The 14336-nt window shown below is 36.1% G+C and overlaps 1 protein-coding gene across 4 annotated transcripts in view; it reads left to right on the top strand.

Annotated features, from left to right (window-relative positions):
* The window catches only part of ZNF365 (zinc finger protein 365), a 563327-nt gene that overhangs the window by 61650 nt on the left and 487341 nt on the right, over positions 1-14336 (top strand). For 2 of the 4 annotated variants that reach the window (XM_069611196.1, XM_069611198.1), the window contains exon 1: positions 1226-1364. The exons of 1 other annotated variant lie outside the window; for it this stretch is intronic. The gene's annotated coding sequence lies outside the window, so the exon portion shown is untranslated. Of the gene's footprint in view, positions 1-1225; positions 1365-1385; positions 1548-14336 lie in introns of those variants that run through there. One more of the 4 variants, XM_069611197.1, reaches the window with a different exon arrangement.

Genomic DNA, 14336 nt, shown 5'->3' with positions numbered 1-14336 from the left:
TTTTTTACTCTGTATATTTAATATTGTAAAGGTATGTTTTGTGCCATAAACCATTTTTTTTAAAGAAAATGAAAAATGCGCTACAGGTAAGTCTGAGCTTGTCTTAATTGCTCGATGCTCGGTGCAGCTGAGGTAGTGCGCAGGTTTCACTGGGCTTACCCTTCGGGGCTCCTCCACAATTGGAGGCAGGGCACAGCCTTTTTTTGCCTATTATAGATGACCTGCCTCCACCCAATGATCCCTCTAGGTCAGTGTCATTTTCTACCGCATGTACAGGAATCTGTATAGATCAAGAGGGGCAGATTTGAAAAACCTCATTGCAGTATAATCTAAACTGAAATTCGTTTTCCCCAAAGCGAGCGAAATAAAACATAGTAAAACTGGAGTGCCTTTTTTCCCATCCCACCCTCTTGTCAATATATCAGTGCTGCCCACCAACCCCAAACACGTATTTCTCCTTAATCCTGCCCTTGTGCAAGCCTCACAGTCGCACTACTTCTATTGTTACAGTTCTACTTCTGAATATGACACGTCCAGAAGTGATATCAATATTCAATCAATATTTGTTGAAAATGTTATGGTGATTTATACCGCGCGCCTAAAAACATGGTTTGAAATCCACATTCAAAGCACCCAGGTTGAATCATCTTTTTAATAAGAAAGGTTCCTGGAGGATAATGCGTTGAAAATGTTGGATGTGTCTGCAGGTGACATGAAACGTGCTAATGGGCGGAAGTTTCGTTTGTGATCAAAGAATGCAATCACATTTTACTTTATGCTTGTAAGCAGTTGAAGCTGATTCATCGTTTGGATGGTCAGGGCATCATCAAAGCATTATTTTTACAACGGCCATTTCTAAAATACTTAAGTGATGGCACACTATTTTGAATCGGTATCACAGCCTACCACCATATATACAATTTAAAATGAACATAGACATGTTCGTTCAGCACTTACAAGCGCATAAACAATTACTTTGCACACCTAGAATTTTCAAGTGTGATTTAAGAAGCCCATAATATTGATGTAACCATATGTTACAGTAATTCCAGTCTGAGCTGAAACATTACATTAATCCTGATCCTTTTAGCAGTGACACCTAATCGGTTTTTGCAGCTGCTTCTATGTTAAGTAGTAGCAAGCAAACCACTACTTGCCGGAGAATAAAACCAGCCAATCAGTAGGTAATGCTCAGCGGCCAATGATGAGCTGGCTTGCATCTCAAGCCAAGGTGCCGAGGCACTGTGCTTGAACGCTCCTACGCGGAAGCGATGCTCAGCCTGGCGGATTGCAAAGGCACCAGATGATTTACGGCTCCGATAAAAGAGGCTCTTCCAGCATCTTGAGCACCAGCAACAAGTGAGGTAAGCCGGTGACTCGTCATCATTACAGACAAGGGGATCAATACGCATAGTTTAATTTCTGGGCGATGCATCATAAAATGTAAACGGATAAATTCAAGAAACGGGCTGAGGAAACACAGACTCTACAGTACGATTCACGTGAGGGCATTATCGAGATGAGCACGCACAGCTCGGAATAAACTGGTAAGGAGATTTACATTGCGACAAAATGGACACTTCTTTTAAGCGGCCTGTTTCAATCCATGTTAACCTGAGAATTTATTTCTGTGAAAAAAAGGTGTCTCGTTTACCTAAACACGCCGACGTTTGCAGTTGGAAATTCCACCAAGGAAGCATAAACATATATTGTGCAATATGTCACATGCTGCTTCTATGATACCACAAGCATCACACACATTTGTATAGATATCGTATTCCCCCAACAGACTCTAGTGTGTAGTAGGCCAAAGGGAAGCACCAGAGATATGAAACCAATGACCTCTTTTAATTTCGCATCGTATGTAACTAATTTGAAGGTGATTTCTTTCTATTAAAGTATTCACAACAGATGTACGATGTCATTTAGAGGTTGGCTTGTGTGAAAAAATCATTTGGCAAAACGACACAGCAACCGTTTAAAAAAATGCATGTGCAATTAGAAGTATGGGTAATGTAAGGGCCTGGCTAAAATCACTGCAAAATGATGTGCTCTCCAAACGCTACACACTAACTGCATATAGTTCGTGTAATGTTACTTCACGTGGCCATTCATAAACTCGAGAAATATCTTTTGATGGCTATGTGGTGTGGGGAGGTCTGTTATTTGTTGAAGACCACCATTGTCTATTGATGAGGAAATATCATTGACATTCACTACTATAACTTCCTTTGGTTTGTTAAGTAGAATGTTATGCATGCCCTTCCGATCAGGGCTAACATTTGCACTGAAGTGGTAAACCATCGACATTTCAAGGGGCAGCTCGTTGTGGACAACTCACCTCCTAGGCCTGTATTCGTTCTCTAAGCTAATAAATAACATGCTAAAAAGCAGAGACTGTTTCTATTCGTGACGCATGTGCAGGCAGTCATATTGTTCTTTCTATAGAAACTGTGCTATTATACAATATTCAGCTAAGTTAGTCATGGATAAAAATCAAGCCTTGGCGAACACATTCGGACACTATCTGAATCATCCAAACATTGGCTTTTTCGCGGAAACGTGGTTTTTCAAAATGTCCTCAAATGTTGTGTGTGTGGTATGGGCAGGCGTTTCCGGTGGTGCATGTGTGGTTTGATTTCGGTAATCAATCTTGAGTAGTCAGACGCGAAGGCAAACGTTTTCAGAGCAGTTGAGAGAATAGGCTTCTGTTGAGGGATGGATAGAAATAATAGGGGTTAGTTTAGGGAGATGGATTGAATTAAAATAGGCTGGGCCAGTTTTAGTTTTGTTTGTAAGGTTACACTTGTGAACCACATGTAAGCCAAAACTATTGGCATATGAGTATAGCTAGGAGTGTGTGGGTTGTGAGGATGCGTGTGACGGTGGGCACTGCATCTATTTTTACGCATTCATTTACTGTCCAGCACCATGCTAATGCATAACCTCACAATATGTGCTGTCAAGTGGCTGGCATTGTTATATTTCAGCAGTCTTCTTAAATGTAATGGTTTACCGGCAGCTTTAAATCAGCTACTTTTCTAATAAAAAGTCTTAACTAGATGTGCCTTGAGCCACTTGATTTTTAAGTCTTCCTACAAATAGTTTAAACTTCAAAAGCCTCTACTATTAATTTAAATGCACACTCTGCTTGCTAATGTTTAACATTATAATACTGTTCATGCATTAGCAACTGTGTAAAGCATGTGGATATTACCTCCTAGTACATAACCATTTTATTTTTCTTCGGCCAGTTCCATTTGTTCGGCATATCTCTCTACATAACTTAAAGTTTCACATCCCTAGCAAAAGTTAAATGTGTCTATAAAATTTCTGCCTATTTTCCTGAGGTTATAGTGTTTTTAAGTTTATAAAAAAATATATGCAGCATCAATTTAAGTATATCACTGCTTGCTAATGTTCACCATCCACATACTTTATTAGTGCCTGTAGATTCTGGCTAAGTTTGTGTGATTGTTGAATGCACATAGATGTCAACTTTAACATGGTGTGCTTAATGGAACTGTAACACACGTATGTATTTTGCTGTTTCTTTTCCACGTTTTTGCAGAATTCTAAATGTGTAGGTGTGTCTTATTTTGCCACAACACCAAACCTCCAAATTTGGTTGTGAGGAAATACTCTGCAAGTGACTATCAAAGCTGCAAATTGGCTATTCCTGAGCCATTCCTTTACTTTTCATTTGAAATCCATTTGTATTCTGGAAGTTGTAGATTAGTTGTCCTCATAATAAAGTATCCAGCTGCTCGCAGCATGCAAATCACTATTGCAAACACGCCTGTACTGCGTCAAAGTATCACATGTCATGGGTTCACTTGACAGTCATCAACAATCTGAAAATGGCTTGTTTTTGTTTTGAAATAACACTATTTCATATGAAATTGGCACTGTGACTGGTTCCAAGCGGCCATTATGTTGTTCCCGGTCTTAAACATACCATACATCTTTTCCACTGTACACTAGATAACACTGTTGTATCATTTTAGTTTGGCCCGTTTCTTTTACATGGGGTAATCCACTGTATCAAATTTCATGGGAAATTGAGGTTCTGTTCCCATAGCATTATGGTTGTCTGCTGCAAGCACGCCCATACATTTATATTCCAAACTCTTCTGAAACCTTTTTTTCAGTGGAATGTAAATTCATAGTCCTCGTCCAATCTGTCTTTTTTCCCCTGTCACCCTTTCCAATCCTTTCTGCTCTGTTTAATTGTATCTGGAAAAATTATGTTGGTTATTTAAACTGACATTATTTTCTTGGTAATCGAGGGAAGAAACTAGACTTATTCATATTCCACTTTGAGCGGTAGAAAACTACATTCGTGATTTTTCTTTTATGTAAACTATAGTTTTCACAGGTCAAGAAGTCTATCAATCCGGAAATTATGTGACTCATGCTGTAGACAATGCTCACAAAGACAGCTATGTTTGTGCGCCTGTGAAAACACAGGGAATTAACTAATAATTGGTAGGGGTGTACCGAAATTCAGCTTCAAGTAATTATTCGGCCGAATTTCGACTGAAAATGAGTTATTCATCATTGAGAAAATATTTTTATAACTATCCATCGACGCGGAATAGTTTCCCCTACATAATACATAAGTGCTGCTTTTACTGCGTGTCTGGAATCATTTAGACATGTCATGTTTATCCTTTAAAAGGATCATTAAACAAATGCTGCTGTCACTTTTTTGTTTGAGTTCAGACAGAGGTGTGAAAGTGCAAAGGAAGTCGCTGCCCTTCATGTGCTGGACAGACTTTCATCTGGTGGTTTGCTGGGGAAGTGTCAGCTGAAGTATTTTGAATGTATCTCTGGTTTCTCCTGCATTTTACAGTTAAAAACCACTGAGTTGTAACAGTGGTTCATGAGGTTGCTACTGAAAATGGTATTTGCGTTAGCTGCCTTTTGTTTTGCTGATGACCTCTGTGAGAAATCTGAAGGTTATACTTTCCAATCCCACCAATTTCCAATCCACAAAATATAATGTTGGGGATTAAAATAGCCGTGGCAGAGATCTCAGCAAGTTCCAAACCCTCAGTAAAATAGCCCAGGAGGTAGTGTGCCTACAGCAAAGAACTGTATTCAGCCTGCAAGTCAAGTTTAAAAAAGCAAGTAAGATGGCTCAGTGGGAAGTGTGTCTGTGGCAGAGATGTGCTTATTATATTGAAACATAGGTTACAATTCCTGTACTCCAATGTTCTCATGTTGCCACCATAGGTCCAGTTGAAATGAATGGAGTAAAAGTGACAGATGTTATTAAAGAACATGGCTATATTTTTTGCCCCGGTCTGTGGCAGCAGAAATACTCCTCCCAACATTAGAGAATTAAAAAAGAGGGATATTTGTGTAATAAAGAAAAGGAGATACAGGTTTACAAGTTAGAATCATTGAAACAAATAAGTAAAATAAACCTGCACATGCAAATTAAAGATCTGAAAATCAGCATTGCCTCTTCCCTATAGGGTCAGCTGAGAACCATGGAGGACTCAGCATTCCCGATATATTTTTGTCTGGTGTCTTTTACCATGCCCCAAAACAACACAAACATAGCCCACCTGAAAAAGAAAGAAAAATATTATCTATTAATGAAGAGACATTTTTCACATGCCTCACCCTCACTTAGTAACACAGGTATAAAGCATGGCTTTAGTTTCCCAAATGTTTGTATTCAGTAGCACCTAAGCAGTCAGCATGGTACTTATTTATGTAATCACTCGTTTTGTGTTTCAGTGCCTTGCTGGATCCAGAAGTCTAAAAATGGTCAAACACAAAATAAACATTTGAAAGTAAAAGTAGACACTTGCCAGTCTCCCCTCACCGTGATTGCATACATGCATAATATACTTTTGGGCTAGACTTACTTACTTGGGCTCTGCCCAACAGGCGACACCTAGGAATTCACAAAAATCCAACTGTGCCATTATTGGGGAGTTTATCTGCTGATAATGTATTCCTTTCAGGGTTTATAAAAAAATTCTTCTGTAGACAACAAAGAAAAGAAATGCAATAAAGAATGGACATACATATTTAAACGTGTTTTTTATTTACAAAAGTGTTTTTCTTGTCTGCATAACTTTATGAAAAAGGTCACTATTCTGTTTTGTATTCAGCTCCGGCCAAATACTTGTCCAACTATTTGGTATTCGGCCGAATACTCAAATCTACTATTGGGTACACCCCTACTAATTGTTTACTGCCAGCAATGAACGTGCCCTGTGCAATTCTGGATTCTAGGGCAACCTATTTCAAATATACTTCCACAAAGTTTCATTTATAAACCTAGTGTCCTTTTAGAGACCAAGCTTGTAAACATGATTCCCTCCAAATACTTTCAATTGCTATCTGGGATTTAATTTGTAACATTTATCTAAATACTATGCGGTTATTGTACTCCCTTTTTGTTTGTCTATTAAAGGTCTAGGAGAGGTAGAGACATCAGCAGTTCAATGCAACTCTGCTAGGTCAGCTCTTCATTTCAGTCTACCCCCTTCTTCCATATCCGCTCTGTCCTTGGAAAATCTTCTTCATTCAGCACCCTCTGAAAAGGGCATTTAAGGAGAATTTACATCATTTACATCTAAGTGCAACCCCAAATCAGCTCTTCTCCTGATATGGTCTCCTTCTCTGCTGCTTTCCCCAAAACTATTTCTTTTCCTTTGTATTTAATATTAAATACCCAGCAAAATCCAGCCATGCAGAATCGTTTGATGTGGTAACTATGTATTGAACCTAGCCTGTGATAGGTTCCCTTCACTTACTCACACCCAATAGAAATCTCTGCTTCGCTGCAATTGGTCCACTGTATTTGACCATGTCAGAAGAGGATTATTTAACTTGAGTTAGTCCTCCCCTCAGCAATCATAATCATATTGGACTGAAATATGTCTTTCTTCTATAATGTCTTCTATGGACCTGCACCATTAATGAGACCCATAAATTCAGTTATCAGAAGAACATTCTGAAATCATAGCTATCCATCATGTTTTTGTAGCTGAAGGCATGATGGAGTTATTAAAATATGTTAATTTATTAATAAGTCATACATTATAATATATATCGTTTTCATATGCATGTGATTGGGGCTGCTTTGCTGAATTCAAAAATAGTCTTAGTTTTTGACTAAAGCAAAGGTTTCAAAAGCTATAACTGATAATGTATTTAATTATCTATCAATGTAAATGCATTTCTTTGGTGTGCATTGCATATTTTGTGGGGTCATACAATTAATGAAAACATCTGTTGAAATATATACCTTGGGAATTCAAAGGAACCATTTCACTGGGGTGTTTTCATGAATGAGACACATAATGTATGTGGCCTTGTTGCTCTGCCAGATCAAGATTTAGAGTTTATCTTGATATCTGTCCTTCTCAAATGGCCATTATTAGCATGCGATGCATCCATCAGTGTCATTACAGTAAGGCCATTCAACTATACATAACAAATAGAAGTAAAAATAGAGGTTTGGAAAAGTTACTCAAATGCGCCAACCTGATTCAAAAAATATGTTCAAAGGTGAGTCAGTTCAATTTTGTTTTTATTTTGCACAATAGATCAAAGAACATTCAAACAAAAATTGTTCCAATTTTGTGTTTCCTTCACACCATTTCAATCCTTAATGCAACTTGATATTAGGTGTTAGCTCCACACCTATAGTTAAGTAGCTTCTTCAAGAAGATTTCTTTTTGTTTAACTGATTATCTGTGCCTAACTATATCTCTCTCAACACGTGTTTCCCCATTGTTGCTAACAATGGTTCATCAGGAGAGGAAGTGTATTTGCTAAAAGATGAAAAAAACAAAAATTCATTTAGAATAATGCTAAATGACACATGTTAAATTTTGCTGTTAATTTTTACATACACAAAAAAATGCATTTTTTATTTTTTTATATAATGACTCACCATTCTTGTGATTTTAGCATATGTCCAGCTAACTTTAACAGGCTCAAAATTGATGAACAAGTAAGCTTGATAGTTATTTATTTTTTCAGAGTTTGCCTCTTATCCCAATTTTTGGGTAAAGTTCAGTATTATAACTGGAGGGAGGAAGGTGAAAAGAAACAACAAGAAAGTATTTCTTGTTAGTGCACTTGGAGAAAGTGTCACAGTTTAAATACTAATTTTCGGACACTACTTTGTTCTACAGAAATACTACTCTTACCTTGTTTCTTGTTTTGCGATCCTTTGCCATGATAAGCATCCGAGTAAAAGGATGACTTACCTTGGCTAATTCCTGCTATTTATGCCGCGATCGTGCCGTGATGACGTCATCACGCCACGTCCACGTGATTTAACGTGACATGATGACGTCATCGCGCACATTTTTACGTGCCGGCGGCCATTTTAGATTGGTAAAACTACCTCTTACCTCGAACCTTCCTAAGAGTTGATCGTGTTTTAGGAATACTTATTTATTTTTGAATGTTATTGTTTGTTGGTCATTCAACTAAGAATTATTCTGGTGTTATTCTGTTTTTAGTTCTACATAGATAGGTTATATATGAGCTCATTTTGTTTTTTATTTTTTATTAGCTAATTATTTAAATTTTATTGTATGCTCATGCAAACATGATTTGTGGGCTGATTTCGAATTCTCATTTGATCATTGGGTAATACAATTTTTAGATCATGTGTATTAAGCAAATCAATTCTAATTGTAACATACATGTATAGAAAATAAACAGGTAATGACAACCTTATAAACAAACAAAAAAATATAAATAGATATTTAAAGCCAGTTATACATTTCCGTGTCACAATTTAAACCTGTGACACAGGTATCCATGTTACAAATCCATTTGCATTTATTTTTTCGTAATAAATCTTCCTTATTTCCTACTCTCGGAGATAGAGTCACTTTCTCCAGGCCAAACATTCTCAAATTGGAGATGTCAAAATCTGGGTGATTCGTGATGATATGTACTGAGATGGGGGATCTTAGATCTTTATTTCTGATTGCTCTTATATGTTCAAACATTCTTATTTTTAATTTTTTTATAGTACTCCCTATGTATAGCTTCCTGCAGGTGCATCCCATAGATAACACAAGTAGAGTTACAGTTAATCATTTGATTAATGTGTTTCGTTTTTCCATTCGGTAGTTCAATTTCCTTTTTGCCTTGTTTTATGAACGGACATCATTTGCAATGCCCACATTTGAAAGTTCCTTTATTTGCCATTTGAAAAAAGATTTTCCTCTCATTGGGTAATGGACTCAGAAAGCTTGGGCTGATCAAATTCTTAATAGTCGGTGCTCTTCTGAAGCAAATATTTGGATGATTGTCCAGATGTTTTTGCAGACTTGAGTCTGTGAGAAGAATATTCCAGTGATTCTTGAGTATTTGTTTGATCCTACTGGCTTCCGTACTGTATGTGGTGAGGAAAGAAGTTTTTGGACTCATTTTTGCTGATTTTGGTTTGTCTTTCAAAAGAGAGTCCCTTGATACAAGTTCTGCCTTGATAGTTGCTTTTTTGATGATTTTTGTTCCATAGCCTGTCTGTATGCATTTTTGATGAGTTTGTCAAAGATTATCTTGAAAGGTAGAGACCGTGCTGCAATTTCTTTTAATTCTGAGAATCTCTCCATATGGAATACTATGAACAGTGTGTTTAGGATGATGAGATGTTGCATAGAGAAGACTATTTCCAGCTGTAGGTTTTGTGAATAACTTTGTTTGGATTGTGCGTTTTCAACAAAAAGTTCAAGGTCCAAAAATTCTATATTTGTGGCACTGGCTGATTTTGTGAATGACAAATTAAAAGAGTTATTGTTGAGATGAGTTACATAGTTGTCCAGACCTTTCATGTTGCCTTCCCAAATTGATAAAATGTCATCTATGAGATGACCCCAAAATGTTATGTTTTTGTGAAAAAGTGGATGTATCCAAGCATGTTGCAACTCAAAAAAACCCATAAAAAGTTTTGCGTAGGCAGGGGCAAATTTCGACCTCATTGCAGTTCCTTGGAGTTGTTTAAAGATGGTATTGTCAAAGATGAATATATTACTGTGCAAACAAAAATGTAGCATTTCAATTTTCATTTTGTTTGACATCACAACAGAGAATAATCAAGTTCCTAAAACTAAGATATGTCCTTTATTGGAGGAAGTACAAAGACACAGGATCAATTCGCGAATAAGCAACCCAATGTATCGCGGACCGCCAAAACAACAAAGATCTCAAAATACCTCTCACCAAAACACCATAGAGGTAGTGGAGGAGGAAGCAAAACAAGGAGAAATAAATCAAGGAGTAGAAACAAGAGCACAAAGACAAGGGAAGAGAAGGTGAACCTCATTATAAATTTATCAAAATATGAAGTTACACCAGCACTAACTACAGCTTTAAGCAAAGGACTCTCTTTTAGTCCAACGTATAAAGGAGATTATTTTCAGCTACAATTAGACCTGTATACATTTTGCAGGAAATTAAAGTTGAAAAAACATTTTGAGGAAACAACTTTCAAAAAAACTATCTGTCAAACAATTACTCCGTCACAACTCACAAAAAAGATGGTCGATGATACTGTGGACTTATTGAATATTGAAGAGGAACAATATTACACCAAGGAAGATTCCTAGAAGAACAAGGTATCTTAACAGATCTAATGGAAGAAACCAGCCTAAAAACGAAATCGACATTTGTGCCAATCTTATCTTCAGAAAATGTAATTGATGTATTTCATAAGGCAGTCAGCAATAACATACGGAAGAATTATCTAAATAAAAAACACACGAAGACAACATATAACCTAACAAAAGAAGAAAAACAGGCAATTAATGATTTGTCTAAAGATAAAACGATAATAACCAAAGCAACAGACAAAGGAGGAAAAATTGTCCTATTTAACAGAATTGACTATTTCAGAGAAGGATCTAAACAACTTAATGTAATGGAATGTTATGAGAAGCTAACTAATGATCCTATTCCTGACTTGGAAATTCTCTGGAATGATAAGATCAAAACCTGGCATGAACAAGACCTATTAGGTGATAAGGAATATCAGAGTTTGATTTGCAAAAATTCTATCATGGCAACAATATATGTTTTGCCTAAAGTTCATAAAACTTATAAAGATTTTCCACCACTTCGATCTATCATAAATGGCATTGGCTCAATAACAGAGAAAACTTCACAATACATTGACTCTCATCTACAACCGTTGGCAGCAAACTTAGCTTAATTGGTCAAAGATTCAAAACACATCATTCAGCAGTTAAATCTAATACCATGGGAACTCAATTACCACTTTGTCACATTGGATGTAGTACAACTATATACAAGTATACAACACCAAAAAGGCCTGGAAAGCACAACGTTTTTTCTCAAAACAAGATCTGTTTCATTTCTTGAGCAAAACAAAATGATAATTGAAATGCTCCATTTTTGTTTGCACAATAATATATTCATCTTTGACAATACCTACTTTAAAGAACTCCAACGAACTGCAATGGGGTCAAAATTTGCCCCTGCCTACGCAAACCTTTTTATGTTTTTTTTTTAGTTGCAACATGCTTGGAAACATCCACTTTTTCACAAAAACATCAAACATTCGGGTAGTTTCATAGATGACATTTTATTAATTTGGGAAGGCAACATAAAAGATCTAGACAACTATGTAACTCATCTCAACAATAACTCTTTTAATTTGTCATTCACGAAATCAGCCAGTGCCACAAATATAGAATTTTTGGACCTTGAACTTTTTGTTGAAAACGCACAAATCCAAACAAAGTTATTCACAAAACCTACAGCTGGAAATAGTCTTCTCTATGCAACATCTCATCATCCTAAACACAATGTTCATAGTATTCCATATGGGGAGATTCTCAGAATTAAATGAAATTGCAGCACTGTCTCTACCTTTCAAGATAATCTTCGACAAACTCATCAAAAATTCATACAGAGAGGCTATGGAACAAAAATCATCAAAAAAGCAACTATCAAGGCAGAACTTTTATCAAGGGACTCTCTTTTGAAAGACAAACCAAAATGAGTCCAAAAACTTCTTTCCTCACCACATACAGTACCGAAGCCAGTAGGATCAAACAAATACTCAAGAATCACTGGAATATTCTTCTCACAGACTCAAGTCTGCAAAAACATCTGGACAATCATCCAAATATTTGCTTCAGAAGAGCACCGACTATTAAGAATGTGATCAGCCCAAGCTTTCTGAGTCCATTACCCAATGAGAGGAAAATCTTTTTTCAAATGGCAAATAAAGGAACTTTCAAATGTGGGCATTGCAAATTATGTCCGTTCATAAAACAAGGCAAAAAGGAAATTGAACTGCTGAATGGAAAAACTAAACACATTAATCAAATAATTAACTGTAACTCTACTTTTGTTATCTACGGGATAGAATGCACCTGCAGGAAGCTATACATAGGGAGTACTATACGAAAATTAAAAAGAATGTTTGAACATATAAGTGCAATCAGAAATAAAGATCTAAGATCCCCCATCTCAGTACATATCATCACGAATCACCCAGATTTTGACATCTTCAATTTGAGAATTTTTGGCCTGGAGAAAGAGACTCTATCTCTGAGAGGAGGAAATAAGGAAGATGTATTACGAAAAAATGAATGAAAATGGATTTGTATCATCGATACCTGTGTCACAGGTTTAAATTGTGACACGGAAATGTATAACTGGCTTTCAAATATCTATTTATATATTTTGTTTGTTTATAAGGTTTTCATTACCTGTTTATTTTCCATACATGTATGTTACAATTAGAATTGATTTGCTTAATACACATGATCTAAAAATTGTATTACCCAATGATCAAATGAGAATTCGGAATCAGCCCACAAATCATGTTTGCATGAGCATACCATAAAATTTAAATAATTAGCAAATAAAAAATAAAAAAACAAAATGAGCTCATATATAACCTATCTATGTAGAACTAAAAACAGAATAACACCAGAATAATTCTTAGTTGAATGACCAACAAACAATAATATTCAAAAATAAATAAGTATTCCTAAAACACTATCAACTCTTAGGAAGGTTCGAGTTAAGAGGTAGTTTTACCTATCTAAAATGGCCGCCAGCACCTAAAAACGTGTGTGATGACATCATCACGTCACGTTAAATCACGTGGACGTGGCGTGATGACGTCATCACGGCACAATCGTGGCATAAATAGCAGGAATTAGCCAAGGTAAGTCATCCTTTTACTCGGATGCTTATCATGGCAAAGGATCGCAAAACAAGAAACAAGGTAAAAGTATTATTTCTGTAGAACAAAGTAGTGTCAGAAAATTAGTATTTAAACTGTGACCCTTTCTCCAAGTGCACTAACAAGAAATACTTTCTTGTTGTTTCTTTTCACCTTCCTCCCTCCAGTTATAATACTGAACTTTACCCAAAAATTGGGATGAGGCAAACCCTGAAAAAATAAATAACTATCAAGCTTACTTGTTCATCAATTTTGAGCCTGTTAAAGTTAGCTGGACATATGCTAAAATCACAAGAATGGCGAGTCATTATATAAAAAAATAAAAAAATGCATTTTTTTGTGTATGGAAAAATTAACTGCAAAATTTAACATGTGTAATTTAGCATTATTCTAAATGAAATTTTGTTTTTTTCTTTCTTTTAGCAAATACACTTCCTCCTTAACTATAGGTGTGGAGCTAACACCTAATATCAAGTTTCATTAAGGATTGAAATGTTGTGAAGGAAACACAAAATTGGAACAATTTTTGTTTGAATGTTCTTTAATCTATTGTGCAAAATAAAAACAAAATTGAACTGACTCACCTTTGAACATATTTTTTGAATAAGGTTGGCGCATTTGAGTAACTTTTCCAAACCTCTTTTTTTACTTAAATTGCATCTGTGTAGCAGCCACACAGTTTTGGGATAAACTCATGCTGACAACCTAGCACAATCACTTCGAAGTGCACATTTAGTTTACTTTGTTTTACAGCCAAAACTAGCGGTTGCCAAGGGAACACTTCTTTATTCAAGGCTGGAAAGTTTTTTTTCTAATACATAACAAATAGGCCTATGGAAGTCCACAATTTGGAATTAACATAGTTTATTTTTATTTTATTTTCCAATAATGCCTTTTTTCTAGGTACTGTTGTGGACCGGAAGAAAGACTCAGACATGTGCCATGTCAAGGGTCTTTATAAAATGCCTATCTTGCTCTATTGCTATGAGGGAAATTCCCTGCCTATTAAAACTAAGGGTGCTCGTCAAAGTCCGATGATAAATAGCCCTGAATCCAAATCCTAGTGAGCTAACTGGCCCTACCACTTTGGAAAAACTTAACAAAAAGGAGGCCGGAGAAATGT

This window comes from Ambystoma mexicanum, chromosome 8 (assembly GCF_040938575.1).
Source record: "Ambystoma mexicanum isolate Mex_15411 chromosome 8, UKY_AmexF1_1, whole genome shotgun sequence".
In the NCBI taxonomy this organism is placed as follows: domain Eukaryota; kingdom Metazoa; phylum Chordata; class Amphibia; order Caudata; family Ambystomatidae; genus Ambystoma; species Ambystoma mexicanum.
The sequence above is the reverse complement of the archived record's forward strand: the minus strand, read 5'-3'. Positions and strand labels throughout refer to the sequence as shown.